This window comes from Austrofundulus limnaeus, unplaced genomic scaffold, assembly GCF_001266775.1.
Source record: "Austrofundulus limnaeus strain Quisiro unplaced genomic scaffold, Austrofundulus_limnaeus-1.0 Scaffold0, whole genome shotgun sequence".
NCBI lineage: Eukaryota > Metazoa > Chordata > Actinopteri > Cyprinodontiformes > Rivulidae > Austrofundulus > Austrofundulus limnaeus.
The window spans coordinates 4,939,413-4,945,865 of NW_013952402.1; the positions used below are offsets into that span (position 1 = coordinate 4,939,413).

Sequence of the window (6,453 nt, forward strand, 5' to 3'; positions counted from 1 at the left end):
CACACACACACACACCCGTCTGTGATCTGGTACCTAGAGCAACCTGAGGGCCGCACAGAATCAACAGTTAGCATCCATATTCTGAACTACAGCTGCGCGGGTTTTGGGGACTCGATTCTTCAGGCTCATTTTTCAGATATTCACACAAGTGCTTACAACACTCGTGGCTTCAGATACATGCCCCCCTAAACTCACTTACTCCTCTGGCTAATAAATGTGCTCTATGCAGATTTTTTTTAAATAAACACCATAGTGTGTCACATCACATTGTTGATTTAATATGATGTTTTGTTTTATTTTCCTCATCTTCCCTTGTGTGGTTTTCAGATTTGTTTTTTATTTTTTTTGTTTAGTTTTTTTTTTTTTTTTGCTAAAGATAGTGCAACTGTCTCTGTCTCTGTCTCTGTCTCTGTTGCTGCATGACCTGTACACCTGTTCCCCCATGTTTGTCTTGTGTGTCTTCTTGAATGGGTGTTCTTAACTGTTTGTACAGCACCTTATGAATTTATTTCTGTGAAAGGCGCTATGTAAATAAAATTTTACTTACTTACTTACATCTACAACTGGTAACCTTTTGGAGTCAATCCAACTAAAGATGGCTGCCACAGCTAGTCAGCAGTAACAAACACAAAAATAACTATAGCTCAGTTCATTTGATATATATATTGGGAAACTAACTTAACGTGGTAGTAGCTGAGAGTATTGACAGTATTGCACAAGATTGTGTATTGTTTTTAAGATTTGACCAAAACGGCTACAACTCAGTAATTTATGGACTTAAAAAGTTGAGTGGTGTTTGAATATTGTAAAAAAAAAAAGGTCATGATTTCAAAGTTAAAGCAAAGCTGATTTACTAACATAAGGTTATAAAATATTTTAATTGAAATCATGCTTTGTAATGAAAACCAATCAAACATGTTCTATTGATTTCTCTAACCCAGATGTGTCCTCCAGCTGCACGTCTCTCAGCTCTGAAACTGGACAGAAAGCCATTTCCTGTTTGTCTTACATCAACTTAAAGGAGGAAACAGACTCTTCCTGACACCAGCGTCCGCTCGGTGGTCCTGCGTGTCTCGTAGTAATATGTGCTACTTTATGTGTCCTCTTTGGCCGAAGAACAGTATTATTGTCCTCTAATGAAGCTCACATGCTGAACGGGTCTTTGATGTCGGGTCACCATGGAGACTTTCAGGGTCTGCTCCCTCGGTTCAAAGCTTCGGGTCCTGTTTTAATTTAGTGTGTGGCTCTCTGGATGTTCATTTAGTGACACGTGACACATCACAGACCAGGACGGGCCTTGATGTTAGCGGACTTTATTATTTCTGCCGACGTGGCTAAAATAAGATCTGAAACAGAGATGCTGGGGATTTTATTAAAACATAGATAATGACAGTGGAGAAACTAAGTGTACTTTTAGCTCAATAGCTGTAAAAAAAATAACTGAATTAAAGCTATTGTGCATGCCAAAGTTAATTAGCTGTGGCAGCCATCTTCAATTGGAGCGACTCCAAAAGTTAATCAGATGTAGACGTATGTCCAACACACATTATCACCTGCCTTCAATGGTCACATGACCTTCATGGCTGTGATGGTAGTCAGGAAATGAAACCTCACTAGCTCTACGTTTTATCTCCCTTCAAGCTGAAAAAGCATGTCTTTAAGTTGGAACCAGCTTTTAACTCTGCTCTGTTATTTCTGCTCACTGTCACTTTTTTTTGTGTGCAATAAATCAATCAAACGGCAACACAAAGAGCTTGTACAAAAAAAAAAGAAAAGAAAAGAAAAAAACACCGTTATGGCTTTAGGGCGGGTTAGTGTTTTATGAGACTGTTCCACCTGCGAACGTCGCAGCGTGTACACGCATCAGTTCACAAACGAAGACTCAGTTAAAGAAGGAGGTCTCTGGTTGCAACGTACAACCTCAAAGTGCAGCTGGAGACATCTTTCACATAGCCGTGATCTTCAGCATGACCACGAGCTGAGCGCACGTGTGTGGTCATCATGAGGATGCTTGTGTAACCCATCTCTCACCACCTTCAAACACTCTAGTAACTTTCAGCCTCCTCTTTTTTTATCTTCTTGCCAAAAAAAGTCCCCTAAAGTCAAAGGCTTAGCAATCCTTAAAGAGATGCACATCGCCCGCCATCTTTCATGCCACAGTTTTGTGATGAGAAATAAAAAAGTTTTACTCGTTTTGCTCAAACTTTAAAGGTAATGTTATGTACGAGTTGAGCTCATCCTCACTACTACCACGTCTAATTTTAGCTCAAAAGGTCAGCCATCTTGATGTGGGTTGACTCCAAAGATTAATCAGTTGTAGATGGCTCCGTGATTACTTTCTGCAAGAACTCACAGACCTGAGGAGAAAACATGATTGCCCACCTTACAGCGACAGGACAAAGACCTCCTCTTCCAAGAGTGTTGCTATATTACCATCTTGTCTTTGACTTAAACACAACATGCCTTAATGATAGTCCCGACTTAAGTAATCATGTTTTATGGTCAAACCACCCTCATTATGTGAGTCTGGCTGCTTGCTGTGTGAAGTAAGCCGGTCCTGAAGGTTTCACTTAAGATGTGCACTGATTTGTGGCCTGAAGCCGTGGAGCGTGCACGAATCGCTGCTTTAAACGTCTACAGGCAGCGCAGAGACACAAAGCACAGTAAAGCAGCCCCTCCTTTGATCTTTGCCGCCATGGTGGAGCACAGAAATAATGAAATCATAATAACAGAGGGGCTTGACTGATGGCAAGACATGTTCACTCACGCATAAAGATTAATACACATTCTTTAAAAAAATTTTTTTTAACTAACAACAAATTAGTTTACTAAGCCAAGAAAATAATTTGACAGCGTTTCCTGGCTGTGTGCCACCTGGATGATTTATGAAAAATAGGTTAGTATTTATCGCCAGCAGCTAAAGGCGGAGGGCCCGTAAAGGTTTTCGCCCGTGTCTGTGCATTTGTCTGTTAGCGTAATTTCTAAGCAACAACGATACAAAGTTTTCTAAAGCTTGCAGAAAGTCGTCATTGGATGAACATTTGCAGCTTTTGAAGTCAACCCAATTCAAGATGGCCGACACAACAGAAGGCACTCAGCCAGTACATAAAACTGAGATTAAAATTTGGTGTGGTTGTAGTTGAGAGCAACCACAACACACACTCTAATATTTAATGAATAAGAAATCAGTATGATATTTGACCAAAACAGCTGGAACTTTCTCATTTCCGGACATACAGTAAGATGATTTCAGTCTGAAACTCTGGTTTGAGAGGAGATGGGGAGTAGGGGTGTGTGTATGCATTTCATAGGGAAATGCTGTTAATGGTACTTTACTTCTTGCAGGGACTTAGTTAACGGGAATGAATTAGTCAACGTAGGAAAATGGTTAGCTTAGCTCAGACAAGAATGATAATGGAAAATAGTGCTAGGTTGCTTATTAAAAAAACAATCCTTAGTACAGTAACTTTAAATCTAAGTAAAACATTTCAGCTGTCTACATCCAGTTGGCTGATGACCTTTGACCCTCACCATGGGATGCAGAATTGACCCTTTCTGTTGCGACCAAATGTCTCATTGCCATCCTACTTCAAACGAAGAGGTGACAATCCTCATCCAAAAGGCAGCCATTACTTGTAGAAGTGAAGGTTTTTCCTCATGCATAAGTTATTACTCATACATATAGGCACACATGCTGGAATCATGTTTAGATTTAGGAATGATTGGGTCGTATTTATTCCCAGCTCTGGGGTTAAGGGGAAGCCTTGCGGGGTTGTGTTAGTCCCGAGAGCCAAGCAGCTTTAGCAGGACCAGATGTTGGAGTTTGTACGTATATGCACACACACACACACACACACACACACACACACACACACACACACACACACACACACACGAGTCAGATTGTGGTTCGCTGAAATTATCATATGGAAAATATACAATGTGATCAAGTCGACGTCGATGGAACTTCAGAGAAATCTGAGACCGCTTTGAAACGGCTCCAGAACGCAGCGTGAGCAAGATGGGGATGCTAATTAGAAATCAGGGGGTTGGGGGCGCAGAATTTCACGTCATTATGGTAACTTAGTGAACTTTGCTTCATGGTAATCAGTCCCACAAGCAGACTAAACATTTGAAGGGGGGAAAAAATGAAGATTTTAATGTGTGGTCCAGGTCCTATTGTCCCAATGTTCAGATTAAACAAACCTAGTGCCAAGATTTTTTTTTATCTGGAGGAAGCAAACAATGACTGCATTTCTGCAGCCTCTGGTGTAATGCAAACAGCATTAACATTGTTTTGCTATGTTTATATACATGTGGAGAACAGAACGCAGGCTTTATGTTGTAAGAAAAATGCTTCAACAAGTTAAAACCCTTTTATTCAGCATGAACACCCTTACCATGTTGCGAAACACAGTGGTGGTAGTATCATACAGTGTTAAAAAATATCATGACAGCTTCGACTGAATTGCTGAAGGAAAAAATAAAAAATGGCAAAAACACAAGAACAATTTTAAAGACCGCCTCCAGAAAAGACCAATTTTTAAAACTTGTTAGAACACGTCCACCCTCAATACCATGGATTCAATGATCCTGGTGCCAACCTAAATCATTACCCAGAATATTAGGGTTAGCACACTTCTTAATAGCACATTTGACTCAGTAATGCTTTAAAATCATAAACAACTACTGTAAAATCTGTGATAAGAATAAATTGAACAAAGATACAGGGTTTTGCTTCATTCCTCCTTTTTTTACTTGATGTTCTGCCTGGGACAGATTGTATATAATTCATCCTGTGTAGGCTGAGGTGATGTACCATGGGAAGCGTAATATCCTGTTCCTCTAAAAGCATTCTACCACACTGAGGCTGACTGGCCTCGGGCCTATCAGGGGCCTGAGTGCTCCTGAAACTAAAGCCTCAGACTCTTCTGTGATATATGAGTGGTGTGTCTGTGTGTGCTCCAGACTCCATGTCAGTAAAAGCTGGGCCTAAAGGGGTAAAGAGCACAGGAGGGTATGGTTCTCATTTTAGTGGCAAGCACGCTGAGGCGCTTTCACTCAACCAGCATTTTCTTCTGCTAAATCACTGTTGTGAAAGCAGTAACTCAAGTTTCTGTCATCTTCATTCAATCCTTGGGAATTTATTTTCCTCACGAGATCGCTGTATGTCACATAAAGCCGTTTGTTTTGGCATTAGTGTTAAAAGATAGATGTGAGGGAATAAATTGTCACGAGGATGGAGATTCACAAATCTTTTAAATGTGAACTCTGAGTTGCTTTTAAAAAAGCTTTAAAATTTGTTATTGCAGTCATAAACAGTCTCTGTTGAATGGCATAAATAAAAATTAAAAACATGTACAAAGGAAATAGCTGTGTAACATGCTGTCTTTTAAAAAGAAGGATTTCAGTGACTGAAAGTAAAATATGTTACCTCTTACTACCGTTATGTGGCCACAGGTGTTCCACAGGGGTCAGTTTTGGAGTCACTTGTGTTTTATGCACCAGTAGCCTTGAATGCATCAGATGCTACGCTGATGATACTGTGATGTACTTTGTTAAAAAAAATTATATTTCCGAAAGCAAAATCACAAATTCAGTTTTATTTTAATTTTTTTAAAGAATTTAATTTAAAAGCAACATACGTATATGTCAAGTTGTTAGGATAATAGTTTTTCATTTATTTATTGATTCAGTGGTAGGGACAGGTTGGCTTTGCTAACTCATAATCTACTAACTAAAATAGCTTTGTTGACACTAAGCTGCTAAACATGTAAGGAGAAAATTTGTTAAAAGTTGTCAAAACCTAATTGAGCTGATGCTAATTGATCAGCTAATGGTTTTCATAGAGTAAAAAGCTAATTCACTAAACTAAAAATTAGTTCCGCTATTATAGCTAGCCGATGACCACCACTGGGTTTGTGTTTTTTACTGTTTTCATCAAGTTTTTTTTAGCAGACTAATGTTATTTGTTCTTTAGTTTCTCGTATTAGTACATTTCCAATATTAGCCAAATATCCTTGCCTCAGCTCCCACACACCTGTTACCCATTTGTCATCAACTCACCTGTTCTCACTCAGTAATCACCCCTTCCAGCAAATATACCCAACCATCTCTTTATTTTGTTGATGGATTCTGCTTTTTTTCCCCCTGGGCTCAGGTCTTTTGATGTTCTCTGCAGTTTTTGTCTGTAAAGACTTGTATAAATTCTCCCTTCCACCTGCGTAATTAGTCCCTGCTCGGGGATACCTGGTCACATTCGTTGTTGTGGTTCCTTTTAAACTGGGGGGGGGGGGGGGGGATTCTTCGCCTTTCAATGTAAAGAAACACACACACACCTGTGAAGAGTCGGTGGGAGGTCCACCTGTGTGCCCCAGCAGCAGCAGCAGACTTCAGTCCTCCTCCTCTCTTCCTCCTCCTCTTCCTCCTCCTCCGTCACTCGTTTCCCTGGAC

The 6,453-nt window shown here is 40.0% G+C and overlaps 1 long non-coding RNA gene across 1 annotated transcript in view; it reads right to left on the minus strand.

Moving 5' to 3' along the window:
* Nucleotides 1–6,425, minus strand: part of LOC106531645 (uncharacterized) — an 11,266-nt gene extending 4,841 nt beyond the window's left edge. The window contains exon 1 of the long non-coding RNA XR_001311974.1: nt 6,339–6,425. This is a non-coding gene — a long non-coding RNA (uncharacterized LOC106531645). The remainder of the gene's footprint in view (nt 1–6,338) is intronic.
* Between the last annotated feature and the right edge of the window lie 28 nt (nt 6,426–6,453).